General features: G+C 51.0%; 1 long non-coding RNA gene across 3 annotated transcripts in view; it reads left to right on the forward strand.

The window, feature by feature from the left end:
- LOC103015049 (uncharacterized) overlaps window positions 1-24843 on the forward strand; it is a 158083-nt gene that overhangs the window by 119037 nt on the left and 14203 nt on the right. For 2 of the 3 annotated variants that reach the window (XR_009006454.1, XR_451299.2), the window contains exons 2-3: window positions 7415-7482; window positions 21370-21621. This is a non-coding gene — a long non-coding RNA (uncharacterized LOC103015049). The remainder of the gene's footprint in view (window positions 1-7414; window positions 7483-21369; window positions 21622-24843) is intronic. The other variant, XR_451300.2, reaches the window with a different exon arrangement.

Raw genomic sequence — 24843 nt, forward strand, 5'->3', positions numbered from 1 at the left:
CAGATGTGTTCCCCCCCCCCAAATCTGGTGAGCAATCGTCTCAAGGGAATTCTTTGAAAAAAATGTTGCTTGGGGTCACACCGTTTAAATTTACCTCCCTGACTTTCTGTGATCTCATTTTTCCTTAAAATATCATTGGAAAAGTGTTTTTGAGTTGAGCATTTTATTTTCCATTCAACCATGGTGAAACTGACACACGGGGGCCCAGGCTGGGCTGGAGGGTGGGTGACCCGGGCCGGAGGGTGGGTGACCCGGGCCTCACACACCTTCGCGGGTCAGCCCTCAGCAGGCTGGGGGTGGCACTGGACCACAGCAACACCTTAATCCCTGTCCGGTGACACTGCACCTCCGTGTCGCTGGTGGGTACACGCCATATTCAGAGGGTGTCCCTTGAGGCAAAGATGTGATTTTAAAAGAGAAAGCTTGTAACACTTTTTTTTTTTTTTTAAAGCATGGTAGATTGGGCTCTGTTTTAGGCTCACGTCAAAAACTCTGCTCAGTGAAGACCCAGGAGAGAGCTCAAAGTAGCACCAATGTTAGCAGCTCCAGAATGAGGTGGATTGGGAAAGATGGGAGCTCGGAGAGCTACCCAAAGCAGCAAGTCCAGCTCCTCTGGCTTAGCAATCCTGGGAGGGCTTTGCCGTTGCTGAGATCAGCCACCTACATTTATGGAGTACCACGGGCCAGAGCACGTCGCTGCTATGATGAATGATTTGTACGCTGTGCTGGGCGCTTAGGAATCCAAACAGGTGAGGCATATTGCCTACCCAAAGGAATTGAAGGTCTCCCTGGGGAGAGAAAATAGATAACCTACCCCCTCCAGGACCTTGTGTTTAGCACAAACGTAGGGGTACGGGCAGTAGTCCTGTGGGTCAAGTGTGAGCCTTCACTGACAACTGGCAAGTCAGGTGGGATTTGGGCCGGGCTTAAAGGGAAGGTGTTGGGGAGTGGCAGGGCAAGGGAGGTGTTGCAGGCTGTGGGGAGCAAACATGGGCTGAGAGGCCTGCAAAGCAGCCCTACAGCAAGGCTGGAGAGAGAAGAGGATGGATCTGCGTGCGCATGGCCTCTGATTTTAGGCAGCAGGCAGTGACCGACAGCTGCTGGGCAGAGTCTGGCTGAGTTAACTGATACTTCAGGATGATAAGCCGGAGAGCTTTATAGAGTGAACTGGAATAGGCAAGTCTGAAGTTGAGGAGCCCGTGTTGGGGGTTATTGCAACAGTGGAAGGCAGAGTAACAAGGTTGCACTTAGCTTCACCCCTGGAGCCAGAGGAGCTTGGTGCAAATATTGACCCAAGTACTCACAGCCACGTGACCTTGGGCAAGTGTTAAATCTTTCTGTACGTCAATTACCTTATCTTTTACGTAGGGATACTAACATTCATTCATTCCTTCAGCCAAAAGCGGGCTGTACCATACAATGTGTGCTGATCATACAATGGAGAACAAAACAGACGCGCTGTCTGCACTCGGGGATCTAGTAGGCAGAAACACAAGCTAAAATGAAATAAACAAATATGGTCATTTCAGATTAGGTTAAGTGCTGTGAAGGACACAGCCGAGTTGCACTGCTTGGGTGGCCCATGTAATTGAGCCTCTCGGAGAACGTGCTGTCTGAGCAGCAGAGACTTTGGAAGTTAAGGGAAGTGGTTCCACTAAGGAAACAGCAAGTGCAAAGGTCCTGAGGCACAGAAGAGCTTGGAGCTTCCCAGCCCAGAAATAGAGCCAGTGTGTGGAAGAATAGTAGACAAGGTGAGCAGTGATACCAGACAAGAAATTAAGTAAGGAACACATGTGAAGGGCTGGGACACAGTAAACAAAAAATGACATTCTTATTATGGGAACATTATGGACCTGAGGTTATCGAGGGCCCGAGCTGTTATCATGGCCATGGGGATATAACAGAAGACAGACCATGAACGACATTAGCAGAAGAACCAACTGGAGGTAGAGTAATGCTCAGTGTTAGGGGGAGGGCTGCCCATCTGGGTGATGGAGAGAGTGAAGCTAAATGCACCGAAGTGGGGAGCTTCCAAGGGGAGCCTGGTTGAGGTGGTAGAAGAGGTACCACTTGGATGTGGAGAATTTGAGATGATTTGGCAATCGGTGATCACCCTGCCCTGTAGGCAGCTGGCACACCGGGGCTTAGGATAAAGGTTAGGGCCAGGGATTTGGGGTTTTGGGGAGTCTTTCATCAAGGATGAGGGGAAAGGGTGGAAATTCAGCTGGCTGAGGACTGAGCCTCAGGGCTCCCCTCTGTGCTGGACCAGGAGGGAGAAGAGGATCCAAGGAAGAGAGGGGAAAGGCAATCTTGTGAGACTTGGGCGCCCGAACGGGGTCCACGAGGATCCTGGTCCTCAGGCTCACATACCCTCTCTCTTGTCCACGCTCCTGGGGGGGCAGCAGGCCCCTTATCTCCCACACGGCCCCTGCAAGCTGCGTCGTGGAGCCTGGCCTCTGTTTGCAGCCTGGAGTCCGGTAACAGGCTCGGAGAGAAGTGGTAGGTCCTGAACTGAAACGTGAATGCCATCAGAGAGCCCTCTGTCTGTAACAAGGCAGGTATTTGGAAAATGCCACAGAGCAGGTCTGCTCAGCCCTGCGGCTGCAGCCTGTCAGCAGGGCGAGCATTCTTGGTCAAGTACACAGTTCAAGCCAGTATTGACCATATCCTTCAGTGGAAAGCGCTGCTCTCCTATCAGTGACATCTCAGGCTGCCTCTGAGATCACCCCGCGGCCCTTGCCGTCTGGGCGTGTCCGACTTCTGGTCTCACCCTGATCGTGCAGGAGGTCCCAAGGGAACCCTTGCCGGATTGCACCTCAAACCCCAACTTTGGGTCAAGCTGGCAGCCATTGATCCCTGATTTCCAAGCTGTTTCTGATTTCACAAGCCATCCTGCAACTTCTATTTTGACTGTTTTTAAAAATTGCATCTATAGTTTTATTTCTAGTTCAAGACGATGAATATCCCTTGCATTTTTATTATTTATTGAATACCATGACATTTTGTGTTTCTTTACCAAACAATGTCTGTTCATTTTAGACGTGCAAAAATGAGAACACAGATCACGCATCAACTTACTTACCCCTAGATGACAGCTGTTAACCTTTGCTTTTTCTTCCAGGTTTGTTTTTATAACCTATGCAATTCTGTAATTTTTTTTACAATAATAATAATAGCTAGCATTTATTTATTACTTACTACGGGCCAGGAAATGTGCTATGCAGTTGAACACATGGTTTAATTTAGCACCAATAAGCAGCCTGTGAAATGGAGACCAGTGTAGTTCTATTTTACATCCTCAAATAGAAATAGCATAATGATGGTGGCTAAGAGGCTTACTAGGGGCTGCAGGCAGAGAAAGGCCTTTGTGCCCTTCTACAGCAGGAAAAAAATTTTTTTTGGCTCTTAATAAATGTTGATTGTTAAACTGCAGCATACAGAGCACTTCAACACTGTGTCCCTGGAAAATATGTTTCCAAGAGGGGGTGTACAACAGTATAAAATATGTACTAGATGAGAAAAAATAGATACAATAACAGTAGGCAAGTGCTCACTTTAATCATAATTCTAAATTACTTATTTTCATATTAACATAGATATTTCATAAACCAAGAAAAACTGAGCTAAGTATTATGTATTTTTTAATGGTTAACACGCGTGAAAGAATTTTTTTTTTTTAATTTATTTTTATTTTTGTCTGTGTTGGGTCTTTGTTTCTGTGCGAGGGCTTTCTCTAGCTGCGGCGAGCGGGGGCCACTCTTCATCGCGGTGCGCGGGCCTCTCACCATCGCGGCCTCTCTTGTAGCGGAGCACAGGCTCCAGACGCGCAGGCTCAGTAGTTGTGGCTCACGGGCCTAGTTGCTCCGCGGCATGTGGGAGCTTCCCAGACCAGGGCTCAAACCCGTGTTCCCTGCATTGGCAGGCAGGTTCTCAACCACTGCGCCACCAGGGAAGCCCAAGAATTTTTATTTAAAAGTGATCAGGAGCTGGTAATTTAAATAAATAAATAAATAAATAAATAAATAAACCTTAATCCTGACCTGGAGACAAATACCGGTAAAGATCCAGGTTCATTTTTCTTATTGATCGAACCCTCGAATTCATCGTGTGAATTTGCCAGATTAGATGGTATAATTATCTTTTATAGGCCTGGGTGGTCTGTATGCTCAGTGTTTATGCTGCAGGGGGGGGTGGTCAGTGGGAGCGCTCAACAGAGGGTCTCAGTAAAGACTGAGAGGTCGGGAGATTGGAAGGAAGTAGGCAAATTCAGGGCTGAATTAAGAATTTTGTGACCTTAGGCACTTTTAGCTTTGGGAGCCCCTTTCCTGGTAAAAATCAGTCAATCAATCAATCAATCATGGTATTTTACGCCTCCATAAAAGGCTGAATATAATCCAGGCTGGATTCATTGTTACATAGGCATTAACCTTATTGTCAAATTATTCCTTTTAATTTTAAAAGAAATTGGAACATTTTCGTGGGCCCCTAAATTATCGTTGAGTCCTGGGCAGGTGTGCCCAGTGGGTGTGTCGGCCTCAGGTAGGTTCCTAGAAAGGGGACCTGGCAGTTTGGTGTCCTGACAGCTTCGTGGCCTGTTTTGTAGAAGTCCCTCCCCTGTGATTTTGGACCCACTCAGAAGGTTCAAGAGTTCCCCCAAACTGCATCCCTTTTTGGCCAGAGGCGGGGCTCTCGCTTACAATGTGTTGAAATCCTGTGTTCTAGCCCATTTATTCTTCTTTCCCCACCCTGGTCTTCTCCTGCAGCAGTCTGCTATGGGACGGGACATGTTTCAGGCTAATGTTTTCTTGGGGTCTCACCAGCCGGGCCTTTTGTTCCTCAGTCCAAGTTATCCAGGAGGACCTGCCCCTTCCATCTTGGTTGGGGGTGGTTGGACCGAGAACCACTAGGTGATGTTTGGCTCACAGCATCCGCGAGATGTCAGGAAGGAACCTGTCAGGGTTGGGAGGTGCAGGAGGAAGGCAGGGACCTTGGGGGGGCAGGCTGTGGGTAGCCTGTGGCAGTCTCTGGCCTTCCTTGGAGGTTTGGTGTTGGGCGTGGCGTGCTGCTGTTGGCCTGCTTCCAAGGGAGGATCATCCGCTCCGCCTCCCGCTGTTGCCCTGAAGATGCAAAGGCAGCGGGGAGGTGTGCGTGCAGCCTCGGCAGATGTGGAAGCCAGTGTGCTGTGGGCAGAGAGAGGAAGTGTCTGTGCTCCGTCCAGCCCCCCGAGAGGCCCTGCATCTTGTCTGCCCTGGATGGCCATGGCGATGAGAAAAGCAAAGGGGAAAGAGACCCCTGCTTGTTTTAAAGAGCAGAGCAAACACAAACCACTCTGTTCAAAGCAGTGGTTCTTAGGAATGTATTTCAGGCTAGAGGCTGGATTGCCTAGAACTGGATTATAGGAGAGGGGGAGGGGCCGCTCTCTCTTGGGATACAAGTAATGTCTCTCTCACCCTCCTACACTGCAGGAGTCAGCTGGGCAGGTCCAGAAACCAGCTGGCGAAGAGGGGAAAGCCCTAGCGGAAGAGCGGGGAGGGGTCAGCTTGCATGAGGTTTCTGGGGAAGGGGGGATAAGGAGGTGTGTGAGGGGATCCCTTCCAAGCTCTCGCTTCTGTGGACCACCAGCGTTGGGTTCACCCAGGAGCTCGTCAGAAATGCAGAATCTCCGCCTGCCACGTCAGACCTACTGAGTCTCCAGGTGGTCAGATGGTCCTCAAACTTTGCTGCATGTTAGACTTTCCCTGGGAACTTAAAAAAAACTTTTTTTAAAAAAACCCAGTGCCCGGACCTTAATCAGAACCAATCAGAACCACTGAGGGCGGGACCCAGGCTTCCCCTTGGGCAGCGGGAATGGCAATTTCAGTGAGTAGCCAAGTCTGGGGACCCTCCCTCCCCTCCCCATCTCATTCCCCCACCATAAGATTTAAAGAAGACCCCCTCGAGTGTCCCACTATCTCCCCTCCAATTTCTGCTGCTAAATTGGCTGGATTGAGATGTCATGGGGGCAGGGTGAGTTTAGATTCACTTGCGTTAAATTTCTCGTCTCCCCTGGAAGGCTGATTGGAATCATTTCCAGTCACCTAGGCTTGAGCTTGAATGAGTTTATCGGATGTTTTCCACCTAATAAGCTGAACATGGGTTGGGCAGGGGGATGGCTTTGCATAAAATAGTAACAGGAATGGGAATCCATTCTGGATGCTGGGGTTGGAGTTGGAGAGCATATTGCTGTTTTGCTTGCTTCTTTTCAATGAGTTTTCTAGCATTTGCGAGTTGTCTGGTTAGGTCCCAAGAGCTGCACGGTTCATCGGAGCTAAAACTGTCAAGTTCTTTGCTCCATGGTCAAGAGGCCTATACTGCATTTGAGGTTGGCTGTGGTTAGGAAGCCAGCCCAGCGAACATGTCCCCAGGATTGGGGGAGGGGGTGCTGGAGCGCACGGGGACCCTGATCCAGCGGCTGCAGCCCAGCCCCATCCTCGGAAACTCTAGAAACCTAGCGAGTGATCCAAGCCCCACGATGATGGGTGTGCGTCCAGCGGAGGAACAGAACGCCACCCAAACAATCCTTTCTCTTGTGAGTGAAGGTTACAGGTTTTCTGTTTCAAACCTGATGGTGTTGTTTTCCTCCTTTTTCTTTCTTCTCTCTGTTTTCATTTGCCAACCTAAGGGTCTAGAGTGATTTCTTTGAGCCTTACGATGGCAAAGCTTAGAATGAAGCTATTATCTTTAAACACCTTTTGAAATACTACTCTTCCTGGTGTCTGAATTAGGTTGAATAGAGGTCGGATTTAAAGATTACATATCTATTCTTTTGCAGCAACAGCGGCTATGCTGGTAACTGTGTACGTTTGCTCAGGAATTCTACGGGTGGCGTGGAATAGCCTCGTTCTCTAGAAACCCGCAAAGGAGTAAAATTAATAAAAGCATAGCTAATATTTATTGAGTGCCCAGAGCTAGGTGTTCCTCATGTGTTATCTCATTCAATGAATTCAAACGTGAGTGTATAAAAATTCAGAAATACTGTCATAGAAATCTTTGAGCAAAAGTCTTCCCAACTCAGGACTGTGGCAATAGATTAATTTTGTAGTAAAGGTCCATTGTGAATTTAAATTTCGTTATAACTTAAAAAAAAAAATGACTATCCAGTGTCATACCCATTCATGTCTTAGTTTATTCTAGATCTAGTTTATTATGGTGATAACCTGTATTTCTTTGAAAGTATTCTTCAGTTTGCCATGTATACGATGGATAGGAAATGGATTTCTCCCTTTATTCTGAATTAATGCAGTTTTATTCTATATTGAAGAATAAACGGCTATAAACTCCTGTGTCCCTGGGAGGCTGGCTGGCATTCGTTTTAAGCTTGAAGATGAGTTTCGTTACCCGGTTTCCTGTTGTAAACCTCCTTTTCTTTTTCCAGGTGAAATCAGAGGTTCGTGACTGACCTGAGTAGGTGCTTGGAACCGAGAAAGAAGGACAAGATAAAAGGTGAGCTGCACATGGTAATCAGGGCACAGCCCTGCTGCTCCTCTTGCTTTGGGGGTTCTGCTCCTTCCGTGTCATACCTGGTTGCCCCGATATCCCTACGCGCCTGCGTGCCCGCCTGGAGTGGCAACTGGCAGACCGGAGCCTTGCACTGGCCATCAGAGAGGGTCCAGAGACACAGGTTGATAAATTCTAACAGTCATCACGATTAATTCAGGCCAGGCTGTACTCTCACAGCTTTTACTTAGATGAACTCATTCTTACCTCTCACAGCCCAAGCCAATCAGTCATGTTGTACCCAGCCTACAGAGGAGAAAACCGAGGTCCCGTCATTCACCCGGGACTGCACGGTTAATTAGCGAGGGAGCCAGGATTCAAAGCCAGAGCTGGCACCGGTGCTGTGACCTCTTTCCCTTCCGAGTGACAGTGAATCGTCCCAGTCGCCAGGCGCCCCGTGAATCAGTGTTCCTGCAGCCTGCTCTTTAGACGCATGGGTCCGAGGTGGGACACAGATGTCTTGCATTTTGCAGGGAGAACCATCAGGTTCATCAGACTCCAAGGCTGCAGGTCTAGGAGACAAGGGGGCATACGGATTTCTCCTGCTGCTCTTCAGGAGCAGAGACTGACTGCAGGATTCAAGGGGATCGCAGGGCTTCTGGAATGCTGCTGACTGCAGCCTGGCCCTAATAAAGCAGGATGTGGGGCAAGGGGCCGCTCCCTGGGTGCGAGGGCTGGGTTGCCTGTAGCTCTCTAGACCCCATCATCCACAGAAGTTGCAGTTCTGGCTGTACGTCCCAGGCACACGTACACGTCAGTCCTGCCAAGGTAGCTGGAAGCTCGGAACGTGGGCATGTTTGACTGGAGGCAGCAGATGGTCTAATAAAGGGCGTGCTGTGCTATGCAAAGCAGGGCTTTGGAACTGGGAGATTATGGTGCAAATTCACCACTGTTGCTCTAGCATCAGGGTAAACAGCACGGACCCAGAAGTCCTGGGTTCAAATCTTACTTCCGCTACTTTCTCACTTTGTGACCACAGGCTGGTGACCTTCACTTCTCCAAACCTCAGTTTCCACATCTGTAAAATGGGGATAATAAGGATTATCCCTGCCACGGTGTGATGTGAAATGAGAGAATACACCGAGTTAGGTGCCTGGCACCGTGCCTGGGACATGCGAAGCATACAATCAATGTCAATGTTGTTGTTGTTGTTTTTCTTACTAGCTCTGGACATGATCTCGGGTAAATTACTAAGCCTCGGTTTCCTCATCTGTAAGCTGGTGATGCTAATGCCTTATCCTCAGGGGAGGTCGTGAGTTAAATGAGATAACACAAAAAAGCATAGATCACAATAGGTGCCCTGTCTATTCGTTCTCATGCTCATTTATCATTATCTACATGGATCAGTCAGAAGGAAGGCAGCCAATGAGTGATGCTAATCCCTCCATCCACTAGAATACCGAGTCCCAACAATTGCTCTACAGCAATTTTCCAATTTTTAAAAAAATTTTTATTAGAGTATAGTTGCTTTGCAATGTTGTGTTAGTTTCAGGTGTACAGTAAAGTGAATCAGTTATACATGTGCATATATCCACTCTTTTTTTAGATTCTTTTCCCATATAGGCCATTACAGAGTACTGAGTAGAGTTCCCTGGGCTATAATTAGTAGGTCATTATTAGTTACCTATTTTATATATAGTAGTGTGTATATGTCAATCCCAATCTCCCAATTTATCCCTCCCCTGGTAACCATAAGTTTGTATTCTACATCTGTGACTCTACTTCTGTTTCGTAAATAAGTTCATTTGTACCCTTTTTTTAGATTCCACACATAAGTGATATCATACGATATTTGTCTTTCTGTGTGTGACTCACTTCACTCAGTATGACAATCTCTAGGTCCATCCATGTTGCTGCAACCCCGATTTTCCAGTCTGTTCCTTCTCTCTTCCCAGCCGCCCCGCTGCTCTTGACTTTGGTAGCACAAGCTGGGCTACACCCTAGGGGCTCCAACCTTTGGAATTCCAGTCTTTCTTTCTTTTTTTCAAACATTAGCTTTTTTTTTTTTTTTAAAACTTTGGGTTTATTTATTTATTTATGGCTGTGTTGGGTCTTCGTTTCTGTGCGAGAGCTTTCTCCAGTTGCGGCAAGCGGGGGCCATTCTTCATCGCGGTGCGCGGGCCTCTCACCATCGCGGCCTCTCTTGTTGGGAGCACAGGCTCCAGACGCGCAGGCTCAGTAATTGTGGCTCACGGGCCTAGTTGCTCCGCGGCATGTGGGATCTTCCCAGACCAGGGCTCGAACCCGTGTCCCCTGCATTGGCAGGCGGATTCTCAACCACGGCGCCACCAGGGAAGCCCCCTAAGCCTCTTTCTTAAACCCAGGATTCATCATGTCGCTTTCTGACTGAAAACTAACAAACAAACGAAAAACCTTCCATGGATTTCTATTAATCATCTCAGCAACCAGATCTCATTGGGCACCTAATCTTATCGCCCACCACTTCCCACTCGAATTTGAAGCCTTTCAGCTGAGCTCACCTGCTTTGGATCCTACCCCCCAAGACTGGATTACTTGTGCACCCCGCCTCTGTGCTCTCCCCACCCTCTCCCTGTGTCCCCATCTGTGTGCCTCACCTCCTCAAAACCCCACACCTGTAGGGCCCCGCCGCACCGGCGGCTCCTGCACCCGCCACATGACCTTACTTTCAGGACTTCACCTGCCATCTTGCTGTACCTCCCCAGCCGGTGTCTTGAGACTGGGCGGAGGCGGGTGGGGCTTGCTTTCTGTTACTCGGGTGTTTTGTTTATCCCACCCCTTTTTCGCTGCTCATTCTAGGACCTGCACAGACTGGGTGCTCGGACGATGATGGTGTGGATTACCTGGTGGGAGGATGGGCCTGGAAAGGAGAGTCAGTTGCTTAAGTTAGGCTTTAGCTGCTGAGTGGCTTTGGGTGACTGACAGGCTGTGTGTGAGCCATGGGGGCGGGGGCGGGGGGTTAATGAGTGACTCCAGGGGGATTTCCAGGCAAATTGTGGGCACTGCCTTTCTGAGAACAGCAGTCTCTGCCTTAGCCCGCCCTCTCCCCTCCCTCCCGGGACGACCCCCCCCCACCACCACCTGAATGCCAGTTCATTCCATAAGAGGCACAGTCCCTACCCCATCGGGATGGCAGTGATGCCCTCATTCATTCTTTCATTCGTTCATTCATTCGTTCTTTCATTCATTCATCTAACAGATCGCTCTTGGGTGCCTGCTCTGTGGCAGGACTGTTCTAGGCAGAGAACATGATCCTGTTCTCATGGAGCTTGCTTTCCAGTGCGGGGGGACTAGGGGGCGTTGGGGGCGGGTAGATAATACGCAGAATAGTAAATAATTGACTTACCTAGTACATAAGAAGGCGATAGCATTGTGGAAAAGAAAATAGAAACAGGAGCTGTTCAGATGTGCTGGCTGGGGAGTAGAGGGCAGGTTGCAGCCTTGAGTAGGTCGGACGAGAAGGTGACATCTGAGCACCGGCCTTCAAGGAGGTGAGGTCTCTGCCAGCAACAGCTCCGTCAAGGCCGAGGCAGGAGCGTACCTGGTGTCTTTGAGGACAGGAGCGCAGGTGGGGTTGGAGCTAAGCGGGGGAGCTCAGTGCCTGGGGATGAGGCACAGGCCAGGGAGAGCCTTGGGGCCGTCAGGCTTTCCCTCCGAGGGCCCTGGGAGCCATGGCAGGATTTGGAGCGAAGCCGTGCCGGCAGCCCACTTACTAGGGGCTTGTATGGAAGCCGAGAGGCCGGGGCAGCTGAGAGATGAGGGTACGAACAAAAGGGACATTGAAGGTGCCTTTTCTCTCCTCTTCGCTCACATCCACGTGACAATAGAATGATGTTTAAGGTGGGGATGAGCTGGAACTCCCACTGCCACTTCCCAGGGGCTGAGTCTCAACGGCTGTGCCTGCCTTACTCAGCAGAGGCTCTTGCACTGGGGTTGGGGCTTAGTCTCCCCTCGTCCCTGCCGGTGGAGTCACCCGGGGTCTCACGGGCAGGCTGCAGACTCGGCAGCAAAGAATAGCAGTGACAGAGGAAAAAATAGAGGAAATAGGGGAAAGAGTACAGGAGGAGAGAGACCAGCTACCCCTGTTTCCCCGTTCTAGTTGTGTCAGGGCGGTGAGGGGTGCAGGCTGCTCTCAAAGGACCCCTGGCAGTGGGGTTCTCACCCCTCGGAGTGACCAGGAGTGACTGCTCAAGGTCATGCCCTTTCCCCCTCCCCCCGAGAACGTGGGCCTTGACAAATGCAGGGATGCACGACATAATGGTAGGAAGGTCACGGCTCTTCTTTCATCTTTCCTGTCCTGTGGTCACAGGGACCACCAAGGTGGGCACGCTAAGGGTGGTCCAGAGCTCACCTCGGATACAGGGTCTTTCTTAAAATGCTGCCAGGAAGACCCGGTCTTGGCTGTCAGCAAATGCCCTATGATGGCAGGTGCACTGAAAACTCGGCCCATAACACACCTGAAACTAACACAACACTGTAAATCAACTATACTCCAATATAAAATATAAAATATATATAAAATAAAAATATATAAAATAAATAAAAATAAAATATATAAAATAAAATTTTTTTAAAAAAACAACAAAAAAAAAGGAAAAAAGAAAGAAAACTCAGCCCATAATGGAATGCCTAGTGCCCATCTTTGGGGGACTTCTCTGTGACTCACACATATGGCGGAAGGGGTAGCTGAGGACTGTGACCCCGACCCCCATGTACCTGACGACGCCTTAGAAATGTGTCCGCGCTCTGTTGGAAATGCTTGGAGAAAGGAAAAGACGAAGGGCGGAGTGGAGTCTTTTGCTGCATATTTCCCCCACACTTGAGTGTACTTCCAAATGGCCGCACCAAGCTCCTGGGTACCGGCTCTCCTGGGGACACTTTCCTACCCATCGCCTTGCACTCTTTTACTTCCCAACCAAATGGCCCAGGGAGATGGAGCGAGGTGGTGGCCCGATGGCTGGGTCCACGGAGCAGTAGTCGTAAACAGTAATATTCAAATATTACCGACTTGCATTGATTTAGCAGACTTCCTTTCAACCAACCATCATGTTCACTGCCCTTGAGCCCCAGAGGCTCCTGTGTGAGATCATCAGGAAGAGGAACTATTTTTACAGATGAAAAATCTGACACCCCGGGGGAGGACGGGCTCTTTCCTCCGGTCCATCCATCGTGTGTGTGTGTGCGCGTGTGTGTGTGTGTGCGTGTGTGTGTGTGTGTGTGGTGGGTAGGGGAGAGGTGCGGCAGCTAAAATGGTGATTCCTGCCATAACCATAATTGAGAGGGAAAAGCTGGGGCTCTGGGAAGACGAAGCAAGTCCCAGTTCTGAGCGGCCGTGGGGATGACCTCACCCAGGGGACGAGAGCCATCCAGAGGACGCGCCGACGGAACTTTCCCTCGGGGTCCAAATGTGAGTCACCATGGCTCTGGTCCCTGCAGCGGGCTCTGTCCCCAGGCCTCCCACTTCACCCTGGGACATCGTGGTCACTGGTCAGACCTCATGATTCACTCGGTCCCTCGAGCCAGCAGCCGGGGGTGGAGTCTCTCTCCTGGCATCTGTCCCCTCAGTGCTATCAAGGCAGATGCTATGTGCGGGACGTGTGTAGCAGGGAAAGCACCTCACACCCTGCAGGGGTCAGGCCAAAGCCACTGCCACAGCCAGTGGATTTCAAAATGCAGTTTGGAAAGTACGGGGTGCTCCGTGGAGCGAAGACAGCCAGAGCCTGACCTCTCTGAGCCCCCCGGGGATGAGTCACGCTGTGATACCTGAGAGGTGGGGGGATAAACAACGCTCACCAGCAAGGAGCTCCACGTTGGCGCCCCATCTAGACAAGCGAGTTCACCCAAGAGGCCAGCGGCTGGCAGGGTGTCAGGTTTCTCACCACACCCAGGGCTCAGCCTCTGCTGTCATTTCTCCTCCTTGGTTTTCATCTTCTAAGGATAGAAATAGTGTCATCTTTTCTCAATCTGTCAGTCTCACACCTGCCGGCAGCTCCTGGCCGGGAGACGCCCAGTTGCTATCCAATTTGATGTCATCTCTGTTTACTGTCTGTTTTAGAAACCAGGTAGCGAGAGGGACTTTTTGAGGATAAAAAAAAAGTAAATCCCCAAACTATTTCAGTGAGGGTTTTGTTTTTTTTTTTAACTCTTGTGCTTTATTTTCATATTTTCCTTTTCTCTCTCTAACTTTGTCTTTTTAATTACAAAAAAAAAATTATTTTGTAGGAGAGACCATACATGAGTGGGGAAAGAAGGATTACCCAAAAAGGTATATGAGTTTGTTTTCCCGGATGAGATTTATTAGATGTCTATCTGGGTGATTCCTCCTGAGAGATTTACTCCAGACCCACCATAGGAGCCTGATGCCAGCATCTTGGCCTTGGTGGCCAGTTCTGCTCTCACCCGACACAAGAAGGAGGGAAACATGTTAATAGCAATGGGACTCAGTTTACCTACCTTCAACCCCTGTTATTCCCAAGAGGGAAGCTGACTTATTGCCTCACAGTTGTGTCCTTTGGTTCATCAGTTCCGGAATTTTCCACTTCTAGTCCGTTCCCAGACAGAGGGTTGGGAAGGTAGGAGAACGCCATTAAAGGTCAAAGGTGACACAGACCTCACCCAGCCTCAGGCCTGGGTGGACACCCGTCAAGCTCTCTCTCCGGACTCCTGGTGGGTCAGGACTCACTGTTCCAGTTGAGGGAGTGGGGCGAAGAGCAGGAAGGGGGGAGGCTGGGTACCAGGGATGCTGTTTGGCCTAAACCAATGAGGGTCAGCTCCACAGGGCTCAGCTGACCTGGAAAACAGGTGGTCGAAGGTATGGGCATGAATGTCCCTTGGCCAAGGTGTGAGAGCTTGTGTGAAGCTCCGGTGACTCACTCTGCTAGCAAACGATAAAAGGGAAGTGACTCACTTTCAACCCTGAACGAGAACTCCTAAGGCCAGGCCGCCAGCACCTGTCTGGGACATGGTTAGTTATTAACGCTGCCGGTAAGAGTGTCATGGGAACCGGACGCTGGCCTGGATTTGCTGGAGGCGGGCTGACTGCTCACAGCTCCCACACCATCCACTCACCTTCTTAGGGCTCCTTCCGGCCTGACCCCAAGTGCAGAAGAGGCCATGGACCTCTTAGTTGTAGAGCATCTCTCAAGGTGCCCCTCGGGGTGCAGATTCCGCAAAGGACGAGGTTTGGTGAGGGGAAACCACAGCCGACAGATCAGCCCGAACACAGGCATTCCAGGAGTGGGCTGCGGATGGGCTGGCCCGGCCTGCCTGCACTCCCTGCCCTGCGGGTGCTGCCCCCAGAGTTCTGCTTTCTGGGGCTCCGTCAGACCTGCAGTGCATGGCTTCGGGTGGTGTGGGCGACGTTGTCCAGGGGCCCCGCCGAAGAGGAACTCTGCCACCTCCCGTGGAGGCCCCTGACCCGGGATCATCAACTCAGGCCCTACTGACCTGTGACCCCAGAAGAGGGTAGCGTTCTTGCTCCTTTCCGCTCTGCGGGCAGCCCACCACGTCCTGAGGCTGCTTGGGACAGCTTAGGGAAACAGAGGGCCCAGCTCTGAGCATGTTTACGGGGCAGGTTGGGAAAGCCGTAGCTTGTGAGTTGAGCACGGCATTCAAATCAGCTCTGCCCTCTCCTCTTTCTTTTCCATGCCTGGAAAAGGACACAGTGGGGGGACTTCCCTGGCAGTCCAGTGGTTAAGACTTCACCTTCCAATGCAAGGGGTGCAGGTTCGATCCCTGGTCGGGGAACTAAGATCCCACATGCCTCACAGCCAAAAAAAAAAACAAAAAAAAAATAGCCAAAGCATAAAACAGAAGCAATATTGTAATAGACTCAATAAAGACTTTTAAAATGGTCCACATCGAAAAAATCTTTAAAAATAAAAAAGTACACGATGGGCAGCTTATCCTCCCAGATCCCCCAAAGCATCCTTCACTGCTCTTGGGGTGGCCCAGCCCGGGCACAAGCCATGCCTTCCTCCCTCCCTCCCCCAAGTCCATGCCCTTCCACTTCCAGGCGTCAAACAGGAGGACAGATTGAATGGGAAGAGGTGGGAATTTTGGTGAGCCAGGCTCCCAGGGTCCAAAAAGGAAACCCATTGCCCAGAGGGAAGAGCCATCCCCCAATATTTGTTGCCACATGTAAAGCCCTAAAGTCCTGGGGGGCAGTACAGAGAGGGTGGGGTCACCATTTGCCCCCTGGGCTATGGAAGGAGCCCTGGGCTAGCCACTGGGGCACGTACTCCCTGGGTGGCCCTGAGGAAGTCATCGAGCTACTGCAGCAGAGTTTCCCCATCTGTGAAGTGGGAATCATAACAACGCCTGTCCTGCTTACTTGACAGGGTCTGTGTGAGGCCAGCTGAGGGCACTGAGCACGTGACAGGGCTCCGGGAGTGGTAAAGGCCACCCAGGTTGGGGTTGAGACACCGGGGTGCTTATGGTGATTAGCAGTAAAGCAGGGCCCGAGGCTTGCGCTCTCCTGGGAAGGTGGCTTCGCAGGCACCCACCTGTGGCTTAAGAGCTTCTTGGGCCTCACACAGCTGGTAGGTCACCGCCTGGTGCGTGTGCTTTGTCTGGGCTCCAGCCTGAACAGACAGCCTGCCCTTGGCAGCCGCAGGGCGTGCTCCTCTGCCTTCTCTCCCTTTCCTAGTGGACAGGGCAGGAGCAAAAAGAGATCCTAGGGTCGGGGCTTCCCTGGTGGCGCAGTGGTTGAGAATCTGCCTGCCAGTGCAGGGCACACGGGTTCGAGTCCTGGTCTGGGAAGATCCCACATGCCGCGGAGCAGCTGGGCCCGTGAGCCACAATTACTGAGCCTGCGCGTCTGGAGCCTGTGCTCCGCAACAAGAGAGGCTGCGACAGTGAGAGGCCCACGCACCGCGATGAAGAGTGGCCCCCGCTCGCCGCAACTAGAGAAAGCCCTCGCACAGAAACAAAGACCCAACACACCCAAAAATAAATAAATAAATAAATTTTTTAAAAATCCATTAAAAAATCGCAACCCTTACTATTAAAAAAAAAAAAAAAAAGAGATCCTAGGGTCTTGCCTCTTAGGTTTTCCCAAGAGACCTTCCGACTGCCCACGTAGGAACTCTGGTGGCGCCGAGTCCACGTCATCATTGGGGTGGTGATTTTGGTGTCTCCTGCCGTATGATCTGTCCTGATTTGTCACCTTCTAGCCATCAAAGAAGAGAGAGGCGCATAGGAGTGTCCGATCCTATGCTGTATACCAAGGAGGTGCTTGACCAGTAGTTGTTGAATACACAAATCATCTAATCCTTAGTTTATGTTGCTTTGTAGTGTTCCATGCATTCATTGAAAAGAGGACTGTTGAGATTGAAGGGCTCTTTCCTGATGGGGCAATAACCATCTATTTAGTGCCTTTTCTGTGCCCAGCACTGTGCTGAATGCATTGGGTACCATCCTTGTTCTCATAAAACCCAACTCTTTTGACTACCTAATCCCATCCCCCATTCACACCCAGGACCTCCTGTACGTCTTTCCAGAGAGGTGTTTCCTGCGTGAACACTTCCAACGACAGAGAATTCCATCTCTCCTAAGGCCACCCACTCTCACATTGGCAACTCCAGTTGTTGGGAAGTTCATTCATTGAGGGAGGCTCCCTCTGCTTCTGGATACTTCTGAAAGGGATTGACTTCTGGGACCTGGAAGAATCAAAGGAGACTGAGGTTACTGAGACTTGAAGAAGTGGAGAGAGAAAGGAGCTGCAGACCACCTGTAGGGGGTTCAATAGTATCCCCCAGAATTCATGTCCACCTAGAACCTCACAGTGGGGATTTATTTGGAAATAGGGTCTTTACAGATGTAGTTAGTTAAGGATCCAATGGCAAGTCCTTAGGAGAGAAGAGAAGGGGAGACAGACACAGAGAAGACGGCAACATGAACTTGGAGGCAGAGTGGGGTGATGCGTCCACAAGGCAAGGCTTTGGTGGGAGCCACCAGAAGCTGGGAGAGAGGGCTCCCTCAAGGCCTCCAGAAAGGCACCAACCGTGCCGACACCTTGACTTTGGACTTCTGACCTCCAGAGCTGCGAGAAGATAGACGTCTGTTGTTTTAAGCCACCTGTTGGTGGTGATTTGTTACAGCAGCCTCGGGAAACTAATACATCGTCCAGCTGCGAAGAGCAGCATGAGAGTATGGAGGCAGAGAGAAACGTGCTTCTTGGGGGCCTGGAGGAAGCAGACTTGAGGTGAGGGGCCGAGGGGGATGGGCTACACGTCAGGGAGGCTCGTCTGTTAGGGAGGAGGGTCTGCAGGCCAGAGGGGCCCCTGGGTGGAGGACCACGCCTCCAGGCTGTGGTGTATATAGAGGAGAACCCGTTTCCCAGGAAACTTGACAGTCTTCAGAGCCCAGAAAGGTACCCACCCTGGGTTCTCTGACTCTGACCTCTGTCTGCTAAACGGTCCCCAGTTCCTCCTTCTTTATTCATGGAAAGGGATCAAACCAACCTTAACCCTTATACCACCCTGCAAATAAATATGTGACTTTTACAATGACAGAAGTAATTATAAGATGATCACCATTAGAAACATTTACAAAAGGCAAGGAAAATATTTAGGATCCATATTCAGTTATATATTACTCCATTATTATGAAATAGTTTTTCTGTATTTTTATGGGTGTTATTTCATCATAGCATTATGACATGGTAATTTTTGAACATTTCCAATGCTTTTTTTGTTTTTTTCTTTTGCTGTGAAATAAGGCCTGATGACAATCCTGGTAGCAAGAACTGTATTCATATCTGTACTAGTTTCCTGCGGCTGCTGTAACAAAGTACCACCAACTTGGTGGTTTTAAAAAACACACATTTATGATGAATTGGGCGATTGGGTTTGACATGTATACACTGATGTGTATAAAATGGATGACTAATAAGAACCTGCTGTAGAAAAAAATAAATAAAATAAAATTCAAAAAAAACCAAAACAAAAAACACACACATGTATTCTCTTACAGTTCTGGAGGCCAGAAGTCTACAATGAGTCTTATGGGGCTAAAATCAAGTTGTTGGCAGGGCTGGTTCCTTCTGGGGGCTCCCGGGGGGAGAACTGTCCCTGGCCTCTCCCAGGTTCTGGAGGCCGTCGGCATACCTTGACCTGTGGCCACGTCACTCCCGTCTTTACCTCTGCGGTCCTATCGTGTCTTCCTCTCTGGAGTCAAATCGTCCTCTGCTTCCCTCTTATAAGGACACTTGTGATTGCATTTAGGGCTCATCTGGATAATCCAGAATCATCTCCCCCATTTAAGATCCTTAATCTCATTTGCCAAGTCCCTTTTGCCACAGAAGGTAACATTTATAGGTTCCAGAGATTAGAATATGTCTATCTTGGGGGAGGGGCGCGTTAAGGCGTGTCATTATTGAGCCTATTACCGTGTCCATGACTATTTTCTTACAATAAATTCCTGTAAGTGGAAATAAAGGGTGAAAGGGCGAAACTAACCTTGCGTGAAATGTTTGGAGAAAGTCTGCAGAGTTAAATAGATTGAACCGGTGTCCTTTTTTTTTTTTTTAACACCTTTATTGGAGTGTAATTGCTTTACAATGGTGTGTTAGTTTCTGCTTTATAACAAAGTGAATCAGCTATACATATACATATATCCCCATATCTCCTCCCTCTTGCGTCTCCCTCCCACCCTCCCTATCTGGTGTCTTTTTGCTACTGTCCCTTTAAGAGCCCTTCTTAGCTCTCCTTGGAGTCAGATCTGATGGGGAAGTGGGGGCAGCGGGGCGGGCTGTAGATTGAAATCCCCGTTAGAGGAATCATTTAAAGTTAGCCTCTAGGAAGCTCGGGGCTAATGAGATAATTCCCATTAGGAGAGGAAGGAAGTGAAGGTGGCTTGACATCCCTTCTGTCTCTAATTTATATGATTCACTGAGACCTCCCCCTCTTCCCCCCTGGGGCCCCCCTCCTTCGGCTGGTTCCACTGTCCGCCCTCGTCCTGCCAGCCAGGGCTCTGGTTTCCAGCAAGTCCCAGCACGCCAAGGAACCTGGGAAGGCTGCCTTCTGCCCAGACGAGGCATTCGGGCTCTTTTCTTGGCAGCTGTGCCCGAAGATCTGTTCTTCGCCTCTTTCTCTTTTCCCAGAGCCTCTCCCGGCTCCCCTCCACCTCCACCCCTGCCCAACCAACCGGGATGGGGACTGGTGTCTATGGGACCAAAGAAAAGAGAAAAGCTTTCAACAGAACACAGGCAGGCTCCAGGGGACCTTAGAGGCCACGGCTGCCAAGATCTTGTTTGCGCCCCCCCCCCGCCGCCCCATCCCTCTGTACTTGCAGAGGGAAGAGAGAGAGAGAAAAAAGAAGGGAGGGAGAGAACAAGAGAAAGATCCTTCTCTTCCTGTTTTGCTCCGCTGCCTACACTGTTGGTCAAAGCTCTCTCTGCAAACATGACAATCCAGTTTGGGTCTTTAATTAGAAAAGTGTGAAGTAGCCTAAGGTTCAGGGTTTTTCGAGTTCACATCAAACCCTGGAAACACATCTGGGGGTTGCAGAGAGGGACACCCAGTCTCATTGCGGGCATGTTGCCATCAGGCTTGCCTCTGTCCTTCACTGGACCTGGTGGGGTCAGTGCTAGCTGCACCCCACACCCCCGTGTCCAGGAAGGGCCCCTGGCACGTCAAGGGAGGTGCGGCTCTTTCTTGCCCCTGGTTTCAGTCTTTTCTTCCTCTCATTCTCCCCAAGGGAGGCCATATGGTGGAGTGTTCTGAGTCAGGGCCGAGGGCCAGAGCCGAGCTGGCCCCGGGGGACAGCCCCGCGGCCCTGATGTGCTGTGTGGGTGGCCTGTCCTGTGAACTTGCTGCCTGACCTCCCAGCGCCTCTGAGAGCCCAGCTGCCGCCTTGGGGAACAGCCTGGCCCCGCCGTGACCGCAGGGCGCCGAGACCCAGCTTCCCTGTCACCTTGACACGTGCACCACGCGCTGTCCGGGCCGGGGCCGGGGCCAGGGCCGGGGCAGACAAGACAGAGCTCCGTAGGCATCCTTCCCTGTTGGGTTGGCTTTTCAGGCTGTGGCGTCTCTAATGAGAGTGAGACAGAGATAGACAAACCGGGGGTTTAAGGAAGACAGGACACACGTTAAAAGCATGAGAGAAGCCAGGGAAGGACGTACGAGTTGAAGGCAGAGGGGGTCTGTGCATCTCACCTTTACATGACGGCAGAGGTGGAGTTCCCAGTGGCCTCAGCTAGGCTGGAGTCAAGGGCGCGGTCCTGTTCTGTCAGTGGCCTTGTGCACGGCCTTTGTCACCTGCTCATGACTCGTGGCTGCCTCCCCAGCTCCCTGCACCTGGAGTTCCCAGACTTTTTAGGGGCCGTCAAGAGAGCATGGAAAGAGGTAAGGGTTAATCTCAATGCTAGAAACAACTTTATGGATCAAATAAGGGGAAAAAAAAAGGAGTGATGGAAGATGGAGCTGGAGTTTTGTACACCCCTTAGGTCTGGGCTACACCAGGAATATAACCAAGGCACTTACTTCCTCCTTCCTTGGAAACGTACTACCTGGATTCTTTAATAGAGACAGTGCTACAGGGAGATAAGGTCATAATGACAAACACTACTCATTGAGCCTCTGTCCTCCTAACAACCCTGCGATGGAGGAGCTATGACCATTATTCCTGCTTACAGATGGATTAAAGAGAATGGAGGTCCCTTGCCCGGCACCCAGGATTTGAACCTCGATCTGACACTGTGTCATTGAGCTAAGGTGTCTCCAGTGAGATGTGCTCCCTGAAGCTTTTCCCGTTGGTAGGATTGAGTGTCCATGCCACTGAGTTGCTAGTGATTCACTTGTTCGTTCGTTCGTTCATTCATTCATTCATTCATTCATTCACGTGCCTCTTCAGGTCCACACAGTAAGCCAGGTACTCTGAATGCAAAGAAGAAACACCTGGCCGCACCCCTCCAGCTGCCAGACCTGCGTGGGCCTCAGGAAGGTTCAGGAGGCATCCAAACACCTGCCAGCACCTGCCTGCCTTCAGTGCACCTGCTCTTTCTCTCCAGGCCGATGCGCAGTCCGTCTTGGTGTCCAGATCCAGACAGCTCAGAGGTGCCTCTGTGTCCTCACTGCGGGTGGGTCGCAGGCCTTGAACATTAAGGTAGGCAGTGGAGTCCAACAAGGGACGTCAAGGACCGGGTGTGAGGGCTGTCAGTTTCTCCCTCTTGAGGGAAGGGTGTAGTAAATGCCCTGCTCTCTGGAACCCCCTTCCTGGCGTGACTCACAGAGGGGAGAGGAGCTCCTTCGTGGTCCCCAGGTAGGTGTCTCCCTGTCCCCGGATACCCATGGTTGCAGCAGGGCTGGGACACTCCCGGGCCTGGTCCCTCATTTGCTGTTGTTAAATGGGCCATCTGAAGAGGGAGAGGAGAAGGGCCTTGTGATTGGCCGTTGGGCGGCCCCCGAGGGACATGTTGCCTGATAAGGAGAGGACAGAGGGAGTCTGGGACTGGGGTCCATACTATCTTAAAGTCCATCTTTGGGAACAGTACCCTGCGGATCAACAAGGGGTCTGGGCCGGCCGGTTCGGAAGCGTCTTTGATCCACCTAGAAGTTAATGCTTTTCAATGGAGAGCCACAGAGCAGCCCCACCCAGGGCCATAGAGATAACAGGCCGGTGCAATCACCCACCACCGGCCTCTTGATAATGCCGGGTTTTATTGAGGTCTGGTTTTCGCCCAATGGGAACACATCCGGCGAGCATCAAAGGGAGCCCGCGTCACCTTGTGCAAAGAGTCCCGGGCCCTCAGGTGTGTGCGTGTTGGGAAGGGTGTGTGCGTGGCTGTGTGTGCACAAGGCTGCCCGTTGGCAATTTCCTTTCTAGAGATCAGAGGCCACCAGCCCCAGAGGGGCCTTGACAAGTCACAAACTCCACTCCCTTGTTCTGGCTGGTCCAGCTCCTAAGAGGTACCTTCAGGTGATGGTTTAACATCTTACGTGGAAGAGCCACTCCATGTTGTTTTGTCCTTGACTGTATGCTACAGAGGCAGTTGGTATAAGAATTTTAAGGGAGGGGACTTCCCTGGAGGTCCAGCGGTTAAGACTCCACCCTTCCAGTGCAGGGGGCGCAGGTTCGATCCCTGGTCAGGGCACTAAGATCCCACATGCTGCACGGTGCAGCCAAAAACAAAAGAATTTTAAGGGAGAAATGAGGTGTATGCTCAGAAAGAACAAAGCTTATCATTTGGGAATCGCAGACTTGCTCCTTTGTTGATTTTGAAGGTTTTTGCCCTATGTGGATCAAACCTCAGGGTCGTAGATCTCACCTGTAAGAGTGACAGAAACAGGGCGGGCATGGGGGATGGTGGAAGAATCAATGGGGTGTGTAAGGTCACATCTTCGCGGGGATAGAGTGATGGAGACAGTGGCGGAGTGTGGTCCTGGGGGGAAGGGCATCCTGCCCCCCTGCCCCCTGGCAGTGCCTCTTGGCCACCTCAGATTTCATCTGGGCAGTCAGGCTGCTGGGCATCGTGCGTGGGCCCCTGGAGACAGGAGCAGAGAAACACCACCCTACAACAGAACATCTGGAAGCTTTTTAAAGTTTATTTTTCAACGCATTTGCAAGAGTCAGGACATTTGCACACAAGGTTTACAGGCTGGAGGGAACCCAGGGGTTGTAGTTAAGAGTGAGATGCATTCTGTTTCTTTTTTTTTTTTTATAAACTTATTTATTTTATTTATTTATTTTTGGCTGCGTTGGGTCTTCGTTGCTGCGCACGGGCTTTCTCTAGTCGCGGGGAGCGGGGGCTACTCTTCGTGGCGGTGCGTGGGCTTCTTGTTGTGGTGGCTTCTCTTGCTGTGGAGCACGGGCTTCAGTAATTGTGGCACGCGGGCTCAGTAGTTGTGGCTCACGGGCTCTAGAGCGCAGGCTCAGTAATTGTGGTGCAGCACGGGCTTAGTTGCTCCGCGGCATGTGGGATCTTCCCGGACCAGGGCTCGAACCCGTGTCCCCTGCATTGGCAGGCAGATTCTTAACCCCTGCGCCACCAGGGAAGCCCAAGAATGAGATGCATTCTGACTCTGTGAGGAAGGGCGGTATGTAAGAAGGGAAGGTGGGAGCCTTGGAAATGGTCAGTGGGAGCCGCAAAGTCCTATGTATTCTTTGCACAGGAACCTGTTAAAAGACTCTGGGAACAGAAGAGGCCCCTGGGCTCCTTGCCTGTTTGATAGCACTGGCACAGGGCAGCCAGATTTCTTCTACCTTATTCCAGTCAGGTGCATTAAGTGGGCTGGCAGAACCCCCAGCGAGGGAAGGGCACACGCTGGGAAGCTCCATTCCCACTGAGCCTTCTCCCCTTAGAGACCCACGGGGAGTTCGCGTCTCCTGTAGGAGCTCCAGACTCACACCTCGTGCTCATCTTTCCATCCGAGCGGCCCAGCGGGGCTGACGTAGGCAGGGACCAGAGAGGCCGGTTCATCCTGGTGCTGTGAGCGTCCTCGTGTCCCTCCTCTCCCTCTTTCCTTACCACCTCCTTCCCCTCCTCTTCTTTTTCTTCCTCTTCCTCCTTTCCTCCACCTCCTCCCCGTGCCTCCCCCAGTGACATCCTGGACTTCACGATTTGGGCCAAAGGAAACAAGGAAACGCTTGGCTGAGCATTTCAGCCGGGCAGGCTGGGGCTGAAATAATGAAGGAAAAAGTCCCGGCAGGAGAGAGAATTTACACATGACTGCATCCTTCTTTTCACCAAGTCAGAGCGTCAACCTGTCAACCTGTTCAGCTCTCCCTCTTGCTTGGTGGCTGGTTTCTCATTTAATTCTCTCCCCCCTTTCCACTCCGACCTACTTAGGGACCCCCAGCCAAGCTTCTTTTCAGGGCTACATTCAATACGTGTGGAGTTTCTCCTTTTGCTCAGAGCGTAGCCCTGTGAGAGGATTCTGGTTTCACTGCCTGGGGAGTTTACCAGTTGGATGGAGAACGTAGGCTCCTCGTTTCTAAATAGGCCCCATCGCTGTATCGCTGTCTTCATTGAGACAGTTGTTCCTGTTGCGTGAGCTCATGTTTATGGTGCCTGGTGGGAGCTGGCTCACTGTGTGCTGGGTTCATTAGGGGAGGAAACTGAGGCTTTGTGTTGTTATTCATGGGAGACACTGAAAGGTGTCCACCCCGTTCTGATGGGAAACGAGGTGACACAGCCACCAGGAATTCCACGCCATCCAGCCACCCCGTCTGGCAGCTGGGATGTTCGTTCCCAAGTCTACCCGGGTCGCCCTCATTACGGTTTCTGCCTAGGAGTATCTTGTGTCCCGGCCATCGTCCGGATTCAGGTGTGCCGCTGCCTTCTCCGGCTTGGAGCAGGCTCTCCTCTGGGCCCACTGGCCCTTTGCA

This window comes from Balaenoptera acutorostrata, chromosome 20 (genome assembly GCF_949987535.1).
Source record: "Balaenoptera acutorostrata chromosome 20, mBalAcu1.1, whole genome shotgun sequence".
Taxonomy (NCBI): domain Eukaryota; kingdom Metazoa; phylum Chordata; class Mammalia; order Artiodactyla; family Balaenopteridae; genus Balaenoptera; species Balaenoptera acutorostrata.